The sequence below is a fragment of the Protopterus annectens genome, chromosome 3.part1, assembly GCF_019279795.1.
Source record: "Protopterus annectens isolate FY-2018-M chromosome 3.part1, PAN1.0, whole genome shotgun sequence".
Classification (NCBI taxonomy): Eukaryota; Metazoa; Chordata; order Ceratodontiformes; family Protopteridae; genus Protopterus; species Protopterus annectens.
In genome coordinates this window covers 480674677-480687586 of record NC_056732.1, presented here as the reverse complement: position 1 = coordinate 480687586, position 12910 = coordinate 480674677, and positions in this window count along the sequence as shown.

Sequence of the window (12910 nt, the reverse complement as noted above, 5' to 3'; positions counted from 1 at the left end):
GTTATGTCAAGAATCTACATGGCAATACTCAGATCTGCTCTGAGTTACAGCACAATGGCATTACATATACAGTACCAACTATTGCCAACATATTGGCCGACAGGTTCACTGCGAACTTTACCCCACTTTCACCCCCTAAAAGGCCTATCACTATACCTATTATCACAGCTACACAGGTAAAAACCACACTGTCCAAAGCCAAGAATTCAGCTTCCATGGGACCTGATGATATCCCTGGATGTGTTCTACATGAATTACAAAGTGAACTGGCACCACACCTGAGTACCCTGTTCAGTCACAGCGTCATTTCAGGCTTTGTTCCTACCGAATGGTGCAGTGCTATGGTCATCTCACTCCACAAAGGGGGAGTGACTACAGACCCTGGGAACTACTGCCCCATTAGTCTGGCGAGTCTGATAAGTAAGGTTATGGAGCGCATCATCATGGACCTTATAAAAAAGGACATTGGGAATCTCCAAACTCTGGACCCCACGCAGTTTGGGTTTGTGAAAGGTAGATCATGCCTGCTCAATCTGATAGACTTCTTTGAGTCTGTCACCAGAGCTGTGGATGAGGGCAAGGTAGTTCACACAGCCTAGCTAGATCTTGCCAAGGCCTTTGACACCATCCCTCACTCAGGAATCATAGATAGACTCACTAAACTAGGCATAAACCCCTATGTCATAAGGGGTCTAGGACACATGCTGGACTAGCATATGTCCAAATCACAAAACATTGAACACACATACACAAAAGTGCTTAACATCAAAAAGCACTTCTGTGTATGTGCAGTTCAAAAAACAAAAATTAATAAGCTTCTGCAGGGGCTTCCCCCTGCACCCCAATTACTTTTTATTATTATTCTCACTCTGAGATCACACTACAGTGGGGAAAAGGGAATTTTCCCTTACGTGCACTGTAGTCTGATCTACAAAACAGGCACACATACACAGAAGCGGGTGTCGATGTTAAGCGCTTTCGTGTATGTGTGTTTGATGTTTTGTGATTCAGACATATGCTAGTTAAACATGTGTCCAGATCCCATCATAAGATGGGTTGCCAACTGGCTCACTGATAGAACCCACACTGTGAAAGTAGCAGACTCCAAATCTGACTGCCGACCAGTTACAAGTGCTAACCCACTGGGATTGGTTCTAGGTCCTCTCCTGTTTGGCATCTACTTCTTTGAAGTACAAGCCAACACAAAGGGACTCTGGCTGACCAAGTTCACAGATGATTGCAAACTGGGAGCCATTACTGATTCTCCAACTGATGTAAACATTCTACAAAAAAGACCCACTGACACCAATGACTGGTGCCAGAACCATGGCCTTAAGCTCAATGCCAAAAAGTGTATTGTCATTCCCTTTGGGAAAAATTTGGTGCCCATGAACTACCACATAGGCGGTAGTCCACTGAACACCAAAGGTGTGATAAGAGACCTGGTGACACAGGTTGACAGCAACCTCTCCTTTGATAACCACATTTCCACTGTAGTCAGAAAGTCCTTCTATGTGGCACATCTCATTACAAAAGCTTTCTCATCTAGGAAGAAAGAGGCCATAATCCCTCTCTACTCATCTCTCATTAAATCTATTATAGAATACAATGCCCCATTTGATATGTACCTCACTAGACACCTACAACAACTGGAAAGGCCACAAAAATACCTCACTAAGAGGATCTTAGGCCTTAGACACATGCCCTATACGGACAGAGACAAAAAACTCCAGCTATACTCTGTCTCTTATTGCCTACTTAGAGGTGATCTCTACTTGACCTACAAAGCCATGTCTGATACAGAGCTGCTAGATATGCTACACCTAAAGAAATCCCAATCCCTCCATGCCACATGCTCCAGGGACCTAAACCTAATTACCAAAATAAACAGAACATGCTGGAAGGACAGGTTCCTAACCCAGAGATTTCCCATACTCTGGAAAAAACTTCCCTTTCACGTCAGGCAGAGCACTTCACTGGCCCTCTTTAAGAGAAATCTTGATGAATGGATGGGCAAAAGGAAGTTCACCCCGGGGATCACTTCAGTGGCCTTGCTTGACAGGGGCAGTGGGAACTAACTTTGGGCGGCACGATGCCAAGGAATCTTCTTGGGCTAGGCTTATACAGGCTCCAGGGATGTTAGCCTAGTACACACCTATGAACCTATGAATAGCTGAACCACGCTGCCACTAGTCAACCATTCTCAGGATCTTAGAAGGGTATCCAATTATACTGACTAAATCAATGCTAATATAAGGCAAGGCTTGTTAGAGTGGCCACGGTGTCACTAAAATAAGCACAAGCACTCTCAAGATCTTAAAAGTATTCTCTAAAAGAACAGCCACAATGAAATCTATAAAAATATTTAATAATAAATAATTAAATAGAAAACATGAGAATATTAAATATCTAAGTACAATAAATGCCAGAGTTTCAATCACAGGATAAATAAAAATAAAACATTTGGACAGATTTAAACAGATGAAGAAAAAAAATACTTAACTAATCTCACTATATTTCACAGTATTTCCTGACTGTCTAAAGAATAACTGTTCCCTAGCTGTTGTTTGTCTTTCGGCTTTTTCCCAGTAAGGGGTCGCCACAGCGGAACTCCGGTCCACTAATAATTGGCAGTAGATTTTTTACGAAACGCCGAGGTGCCAGCTCGACACCCATCCTTCATCGAAGGCACACCCATTTATGCATGCATATCTTTCGAACGCTACCCAACCACGGGGAGGACATGCACACTCCACACAGAAGGCACACCCAAGCCAAGCCGAGAAGCAAATGGGAGAACCTCTTGCTGTGAGGTAACAACGCTACTGCCGTACCACTGTGGCAATTTTTAATAGCTGTTCCCTAGCTAATTTAATTAATACAGCAAAGCAAGAATAGATGCTGAGATGCTTACTTCTATAAGGCAAGATGATGAGTTTCTAACTTCTAAGTGAACTGAACTGAACTCAACTGAATGTCTATGATAACTGTCATAGATTTTTATATCAGGTTCCAAAGAAAACAAAACAAGCTGCTGTGGGGGTTCCATCCTCTCAGTAATGGTTATAGAATGACATCACATTTGATCACCTGACTCTGGTACAATACACACACAGAGCTTTGCTAAGATCTGTTACAGTATCTGAAAACTATAGAACAATTTCAAAAACTTATTCTCTTCCCTTCCAGAATTCTTTGTTTAAACATATACATTTAATCAGTTATAATAAAACTGTTGATACATTTATAACACAAGCATTGGTACAAGTCAGTGTGATAGTCAAATGACATAACATTATTTACAAAACTCCAGCTAACTATGCTGGCATATGTTACACATGCACTGCCCTATTCTCCCTGGCACAGATGGTAATACCTCACAATATCACCCCCCCCAAAGACTCAAGCTAGTTTTTCAAGTGACCCTAGAAAAACATTGCTTGAGACAAATGGGCCTGTCTTGGAACACATTAAACCTAAACTTTGTCTTGGGAGTCCATCTCCATTGGCATTGATGACCCCACTATAGTGCTGTACTGTCATGTCATATGCCTGCAACCCTAGGCTCCACCTTAATAACTTGGCATTTTGCTGGCTGACTCTATGTAGCCATGTTAAGGGACTGTGGTCTGTAACCACAGTGAATTTCTTTCCATACAGGTAAGGTTGAATTTTCTGCATTGCCCATACTATGGCTAGACATTCTTTTTCTATAGCTGCATAATATTCCTCCCTGGGTTGGAGTCTACGTCTGAGATATACAACTAGGTGCTCTTCTCCCTCTGAGGAAATCTCGCTGAGTACAGCCCCCACTCCATGGTTTGAAGCATCCATCCACACAACAATTTCTTTGCTGTAATCTGGACTGTCTAACACAAAGGGTCCTTCCAAAGCCCCTTTAAGCTTTTGGAATGCCTGCTTGCAGGCTGGGGTCCAGACTAACTTATCTGGCCTGTTTTTCCTTGTCAGGTCTGTGAGGGGAGCAGCTATTGTACTATAATTGTGAACAAACATTCTATAGTACCCTGCTATCCCCAAGAATGCCCTCACCTGCTTTTTGGTAACAGGGGCAGGCCATGCCTGAATATCTTCCATTTTGGCAGGTTCTGGCCTAATCTTACCACTCCCCACTCTGTCACAGGTAGAAGACCTCTGCCATACCCACCTGACACTTACTGGGCTTAATGGTCAACCCTGCCCTTTGCAGTCTGCCCAGGACCTTCCTGACATGCTTAGTCTTCATCATGTTGACATAGCACAATTTCTGCCCCTGCCTTCTGTCTAGCAAGTTTACCATGTAATTAACATTACTGACCTTCCTTACCACTTTGAAGGGTCCAGCCCAAGCTGCCTGCAGATTACTGCTTCTGACAGGAATGAGCACCTTACTCTGCTGTCCCACATCATACTCTCAGACTCAAGCATTCATGTCATACCAGACCTTTTCTGCTGTTGGACTCCTGCCAGGTTCTCCTGGGCCAAGCTCATGAGCTCCCTAATCCATCTCCTGAGGTTTAGGACATATGCCACAACAGACTTCTTTTGGGATTCGCACTCACTCTTCCACTCATCATGAATCAAACCTAAAGGCCCCTCACCCTATGCCCATACAGCACTCAAAGGGTGACAAAGCTGTGGATTCCTGGGGTACCCCTCTGTATGCAAACAGTAGATGGAGAAAATATTTGCCCCAATCTCTCTTAAACTGTTCTGCAAATGTCCGTAGCATGGTCTTTAGTGTAGAGTTTAAGCTCTCCACAAAACCATTAGTCTGGGGGTGGTAGGGGATGGTCTTTAGGTGCTTCAACCCAAAATAATTCCACAGACAAGCCAGCAGGTCTAACATGAAATTGGGACATCTGTCAGTTAGTATTTCTCTCAGGAAACCAATCTTGCTGAAAATCTCTAACAAAGCACGTACCACTTTCTCTGCCTCAATGGAGGACAGTGCCACTGCATCTGGGTAGCTAGTAACATAATGTACTACCACCAGGACATACATCTAACCCTGTAGAACTTGGGGTACTCAGAAGCCCCACAATATCCAGAACTACCCTCTGAAATGGCTCCTCAATCACAGGCAAAGGCATCAATGGAGCTTTGACCTTGTCCACTGTCTTTACTACCTTTTGTCACTGCTCACAGGTCCTGCAGTACCATGTTACATCCCTTGCAATCCCAGGCCAATAAATGTTCTGCATAATACATCTCTTGGTACGTTTTATGCCCATATGCCCTGCAAAAGGAATGTCATGGGCTATGGCAAGTAGGGTCCAGGCACTATCAACTGCTGTATTACCTCACCCTCTAGCCCTCCCTCAGGGGTCCATTCTCTATGCAGCAACCCTTTGTTCTATTATACAGTCTCCCCTTTTCCCCTTTTCCTTGAGCATGAGGTGCCTCCTTAGCTACTTCTCTCAAACCTCATTAGGTAGGGTCCAAAAGCTGAACCTTCTCAACTCTACCTTTGTGACTCCTTTGAGCTCCCCTTCCACAGGAAGCCTAGTATCTTTTGATAGTGGTGCCTCAGTGTCAGCCTGGATACAACCACTCACCTCTGTCCTTGCAGTCACCCTGTCTATGGAAACATCAGTATGTACCAGCAGCTGTGGCTCACATTCAGGCTTACTGCCACAGGTTAGCTCCCCTCCCTGAAATAGTCACATCACCAGCCCCAGCTTCAGGTGTTGGATCTGCCTGGGTTTCCCCATGGTCTACCAGACCTACATGCCTGTCTCCAAGCCTGACTGCATGTAACTGCATTGACACAAGGCACTGCATTATCAAAATCATTCCTTATCAAGACATCCTCAGGAATATCCTCAAACACAGCTACCTGCTTACTTCCTTTTCGACCCTCTCAGTCAAGGTGAACCCTGGTCAAAGGTATTTGGAAGGGGGTCCCTCCTAAAGCTCTGATTGGAGTGGACTGCCCAAGCAATTACAGGTCCTCTTTAACTAATGCAAGATTCACAATAGTTATGTCAGTGGTTGCGTCTGTCTTAGCAGTGACCTGTCTTCCATCCACTAAGATAGGATACACACTCTTGTGATAGTTTGGTACCCCTGTTGTCTCCAGAAAACTTATTACTGGCACGCTGTTATTCCCACTTGCTGGTTCCCTCACCTTTTGTTACCCGCCCTGCTCCAGTGGACATTTGCTACATGGCCCCTCTAGTTACAATTAAAACATCTAACCCCTGATCCTATTCATGAACCTGAACTAGTGACTTCTACTGTTACTGGTAGACTATGCTGGGTTGATTTATGCTACCCACCATGTATTCCTATATTCATGTGCAGCACTGGGTATCCCCTTCTTGTGCAGTGATGCCCGCCTTGCTAAGTAGAGATCCCCTTTTCTCCCCAGCTCATCTAGAGAGTTACACTCCCAGTCTGCCAACCAGATTCTCATGCCTTCAGGCAAAGTACTAAGGGCTTGTTCCCTCACCAAAAAGTCTCTCAGTCTTTCAAAAGTGGTGACCTGACATCCACTCACCCACCAATGAAAATAAGTGTTTAAATCAGCAATATAAACACATACACTTTCATCTGCCTTGCTTCTCTGCTCACAAAACTTTTTTTCTGTAAGCTTCAGGTGTTAACCTATAACAGTTTAATAGACTTTGTTTTACCCTATCATAGTTTAAACAATCAGTATCAGACAATTTAGAAACAGCAGTTACAGCTTTGCAATGGAGTAAGGGGGTCAGGAACTATACCCAGAGCTCTTGGTCAGCATTATACTGTTTACATACTCTTTCAAATATATGAATAAAACTATCAAAGTCATCCCTCTCTGCAAATTGTAGAGGAAATTGACTGACCTTTATTGCTTCTAGGGTCCGGTTATTCCCTTCTCCATTACTTCCATGACCCTTACATCAACATCTCCCTCTCATGTTGTTGCTGCTTCTGTTTTTCTTCAACCTCCAATTGCTGCAATCTCTCTTCAGTCTCCAAATGTCACAGTCTCACTTCTGATTCCAATTCTTAACATTTGGTCTCCAGTTCATGCTGACACTGCTTCTTCTTTCCTTCAGCCTCTAGTTCAAGTCTCTTTAACTCCAGACAAATGTTTAAGTTCTCTGAGGAAAAGGTGAACTGTCCTGTTTCTGAAGACTGCACATCCTGACACCAGACTGGTTGTCCTCCTGGCCACTGGTGCACACTGCTGCTGCAATTAAGGCTGAAATAATTTCCTCTTTAGTCTGGTTAGCATGCGCTAGTCCTTTTGCTTCACACACCTTGGCTAACTGGTTCTTTCTCAACTTACCACAATCCTATGTTGACATCTTTGTCTGCTTTCCCTGACTAAACTGAACAAACATAAATAAATAAAACTATTGTGAAAATGAAACTCTGAATGTTTACCTTGCGGCTGCTGAGAGTACACATACCATCAGTGACAACTGCCCACAGGCTACTGAAGTTCAATTAATATCCCACCACTCTGATACCAATTATGTGACATCTTGTCTACTCTGGGCCAGTAATCAAGCAGCCTCAATCCTCACCACTGACACCAGTGAGAGACAGTCATTAAAAACAGCAATGAATTTACACAGTATTTTCAAATGCAGCTCTCTGTATCAAGCACAATTTCCCCCAAGAGCACAAGGATCATGTTCCAGACCTGAGAATGGACTCTTTCTCTCTCCAAATCCTAAACAAGACTCACTTTGGAGCACTGTGTCCAAGTTCCAAGTAGCTGGCACATACACACACACATGGGTATTTGATTTTCATATACACACACACACACACACACACACACACACACACACACACACACACACACACACACACACACACACCTTTTGGAAAGGCTGGTGCAGATTTACTTGCTGTACCTCTTCTGCCCAGACTGTAAGGTAACCACACTGCCACCAATCAATCACTGTCAGGCTCTTACATGTGTATCCAAATATACTGAGTAAAATCCAAAGCAGCAAGGCTTGTCGTGGTGGCCACAGCATCACTAAAATAAACACAAGTACTCTCAAGGTATTAAAAGTATTCTATAAAAGACCAGCCACAATGAAAGCTATAAAATAAATAATAAAATAAAAACATTGGACTATTAAATATCTAAGTATAATAAACACCAGAGTTTCAATCAAAGGAGAAATAACAATAACACAGTTAGTTGGACAGATTCAAAATGATGCAGAAAAACAATACTTAACTAATCTCACTGTTTCTTCTGACTGTCTAGAAATAACTGTTCCCTAGCTAACTTAATTAATACAGCAAGGCAAGATTAGATGCTGAGATACTTACTTCCACAAAACAAGGTGATAAGCTTCTAACTTGTAACTGAACTGAACTCAACTCAAGTGATTGAGATAACTTTCATAGATTTTTATATCAGTTTCCAAAGAAAACAAAGCAAGCTGCTGTGTGAGTTTCATCCTGTCCATTCTGGTTATAAAATGACATCACATTTGATCGGCTGACTCTGGTACAATACAGACAATAGGCAAGAGGGGTCAGAATTTGTTGGAGAAAACTGGCAGAGGAACCAAGATACAGGGAAAGATGATAGAATGGGAAGACACCAAGAATTTATTTGGACTGCAGGTTAGAAATTGCATTCCCTATCAGGGATTGATGTCAGAGTATAGGCAAAGAGTAAGAAACAGGGAGGTCCTAAATGAAAGACCAGCACTGGTAGAGTTTTCAGTAGAATCTAGAACAGAAGCTGCCATTAAAAAAGGAATAACTAGTAGAGCATATAAAATATTGCTTTTAAAATGAAATCAAAAAAGAGAAAGAATGATCACCACAACTCAAATAAAGCCAAAACTTTTAATAAACTTTGTGCACTTTAGATAGTCCATACAAATAGGGTACAAGGGGGTGTTTAACAGTAAAATACTTAATTCCTCAGTGATCCTCTTAGTCATAACTATGTCAAACAGAAAAAAAGCTAATCTTTCAATAATACCACAAATATGTGGTCTGGTCAAAGAAACAAAAATATTTGAATCACTCAGTAACAAATACATTTGTTTCAAATCAGAAGTCTTGTCTAAGACCACAATGTTACAAATTGTTTTATATCACTGAAGTTCTTATTTAGTGTAATATGTTCTAGGATTTGCTTATATGTTCTTTTCCTTGTTTTTTTATGTATTTCTTACTTCCTTTGTATAAAGATCAATTGTTCTCCTACTTTAATTTTTTGTATTAATCAATGTATTGATTATTACGTAATTGGAGCATTTCTCCTTGGGTCTCTGCTGAAAAAGGGCATCTTGTCCAGTCAGACTAACCCAGTTAACAAATGTCAAATAAATAAATAAATGAATGCCACCCCCTTTATCTGCTGGACAAATTTCAATATATGACGTCTCCTTTAATTCATGTAGCGCTTGTTGTTCACCAGGGGTTAAATTATAAAACAGTTTACCATACTGCCCATTCATTGCACACTAAATCTCCTTCTCACAAACTGCTGCAAAAGTCTCTAAAATAGGATGGATATTAGGAAGAAAAGTGCTAGGTTTATGAAACCCAGTCACATCATTACTGCATTCCAAAAACTGCCTTCAAAAAGAAACATTCCTGGCAAACAGTTTTAATTCAGTAACCACATCAGCTAAATCGGATTTCTGTGCAGGAGTAAAGGATAAACCTTTATTTAGTAATTTACATTGATCTGAAGTTAAAAGAATCAAAGAAAAATTAAACACTAGTTCATTAGAGTTAGGGCTCTGCTGTGAGTAATTACCTTCAAGGAGTTGTCCACTGGCCATTGTAACTGCTGTAATCGCCCTTGCCTCAACCAACTTCTCAATCTTCCTTTCCTGAAGTCTCTGACAATGGGAAGTGGCTCTGACAGGGAAAAAGAAGAATTCTGCTCAGTGGATGTAGTCTCCAGCCTGAGCAATGTATTAGCAGCCATCAAACTCGTAGTAAGCACATCCTGTCTAAGGTTCTGATATCAACCCCTGATGTGGCATTCACATTTAAAGGGCCAGTGGCATTATTCTCCGAATTGTTAGCTCTACTCACTTGCCCCTCTTGTTTCAGCCACAAAAAGACGTGCCCTTTATTAAAGTCATTTAAATCATGCTATAATTTTTTTATCTTAACTGTGTGCAACCTCCTATCATAGGCAGCACATTCTCATGGAATAATTCAATTATCACCAATAACACCTGGTGTATAATTCATATTAATAAAAACATGTAAAGATTTGATGACTCTCAGAAGTTTTTCTTCAGTAGGCTTTAACTAATCCACAAGAAGATGCATGTAATCAAAATCAAGCTGTAGGTTCAATTCTTGCCAATGTTTCAATAATATAGGGTGAGTCTCACCATAAGTTGGCATTTTAAGGAAAGGGGAACCTCTGGGAATCACTTTATGGTGAAGTGCTGCTTCTAAGTGGAGTCTCTGCCACTGTGTCCATTTACATTTGTAAACCTTGTTCTCCAAGTCTCTAAATTGCAGCAAAATTAGCTTGTACGTCAGTATTCCCCATGTGAACAAAGTCCATATTTTCAAAAGGGCAACTAAACAGTGGGTTCACACTCATATGTAAAAGTCATCCAAAATGATCAGTGTGAACCAAATTAACTGAACTAGGGTTGTAATCTAATTCCAAAGTCATACCTTCAAGCCATGTCCAGCCACAATAGAGAAAAATAAAAAGTCAAAGAAGAAGAAATTCAAACAGGCTGGTAAAGACCGTTCTAACAACAATGTCCTTAAAATTAAACCAAAAAAAGATCACCATGGCTCAAACAAATTCAAAACTTTTAATAAACGTAAAACAAATCAATCAAAGATACAAAGGTAAGCACTTTCCCAGTCCTCGGACTGCTTCTTCAGAGCTATTAAACAGTGCTATGCCTGAATAAATTTAACAATCAAGTCAAGCAATCAGTTACTCAGAAATAAAAGTACCTGAGAAAGAGGGAAAACTCATTATATGCTAGAGATTAATGTAGAAGTGGGTGTGCCTTCAGCACTGGTTTAAGAGAAACTCTCTCATTAATACCTGGGTATTTATGGGTCTAAATTATAACAGTAAATGCTTAAAATAGCGAACACTGTATAATCGACCCTAAAATCTCAAAATGGCAAAATGCTGAACACACGGAACAGTGATTTTTTTTCCCAGGGAAAAAAATGCTGCTCCATTAAAAAAAGAAAAAAAAACAAATACAAAATAAAGTGGAGGGCTTCCCCCCCCCCCATACTTAAATATACCAACTCTGAGATTGCACCACAGTGGAGGAAATGGCAAAGTCCACAAAATGGCCCAGTGATTTTTTTTTTTTCCTTGGGGAAAAAAAAAAAATCACTGTTCCATGTGTCCAGGATTTCGCCATTTTGATTAAAAAGGGTCGATGAAACAGCATTCGCTATTTTAAGCATTTAATAGGGACCCATATTTATCAGCATTTAGATAGATAATCCACTTCTGTTCTGTCATTTCAGTAAAATTTTTGAAATCACCACCTAGTATGTTTGGACTAAGTAACTCTAGAGCCATAAACTTAGATGTATGCCTCTGTCCCATATCAGAAACATGTTGTGCTAGCGCATGACCTAGCTTCTTACTCTTGATATCATTCATATGCTCTAAAATTCTATCTTTAAAAAACCTGTTCATTTTACCTATATAAAATACAAAACACTCTACACAGAAAGCAAAGTATGTAAGGTTCTGTGCTGTACAATCAGCATAAAAAGATGTCTCTATTATAAAACCTTGTGTAGGATGCATAAAAGTGCACCCTGTATAAACAAACTTGCAAGCCTTACATCTCCTTCACATAAAGGTACCTGATTGCTGGGATAACGGTGCATAATCCTTCTTAGTATTTTTATAACAAAGTTGTTGCTTAATTATGCTCCATTATCCCAGCGTTCAGGTACCTTTATATGTCAGAGATGTAAGGCTTGCAAGTTTGTTTATACAGGGTGCTCTTTTACGCATCCTACATGATGTTTTGTAATAGAGACATCTTTATTGCTGCTGATTGTACGAATCCCACTTATATATTTTGCTTTTCACCAAGTAATGTAGAGTGTTTTGTATTTTATGTAGATAAAATGAACAGGTTTTTAAAGATAGAATTTTAGAGCATATAAATGATATCAAGAATAAGATATTAGATAGTGCATTAGCACAACATATTTCGAATATGGGACAGAGACATACATTTAAATGACAACAACAGGATGCTATTATTAAATGCTTAACTTCTTTGTCCATATTCTCCTTATTTACAGTCCCTATTATGAATAAACAACAATACAGCATTTAAAATATTTTAAATCTACTGTTTATCTCCACTAGAACAGTACCTTATTGTACTGTGGTGATTTCACTTTCAAAAAACTTTTGTCCCACCCTGAAAAAGGTTGGTGCAGTCTCCAATTTACTGATCTCATCAAAGCCACTGAATACAGGAAGTTTTCTGGCCAATCCTCTTCCCAAACTGACATCACCACTACCGTCCTAAAAACCCACTCATACTGTGATGTCACAGCTCCCTGGTTCTTCCCCTACCCATACAGAAAGTAAAGGCTAGAAGAAGGAAACAATACGAGTCAAGTCTCCTGCTCTGAGCTGTCAGTCACAGTGGGTACCAGCTCAAATTATCCTTAGCACTTTGATAGCTTGGGAAGTTAGGTGTGAAATGGGATGGGAGATGAGTCAAAGTAGTACAATTCAGGCTTCACAAAAGACTGCAGTTTAGCCATTATAAAAAGAAGCAGCAGTAAAGCACTTTGAAAGTCTGTTCTGTGGCATTTGCTAACTTCGTTTGTGTTTTTAAGTAGTCATTCAAAGGCATGAAAATGTTACTTAAAACTAAGCTGACTGAAAGACAGCTGGCATGTAAAATCAATGCAGTTAAAAAGCTTTAGGAAAGGGCCTGAATTATAT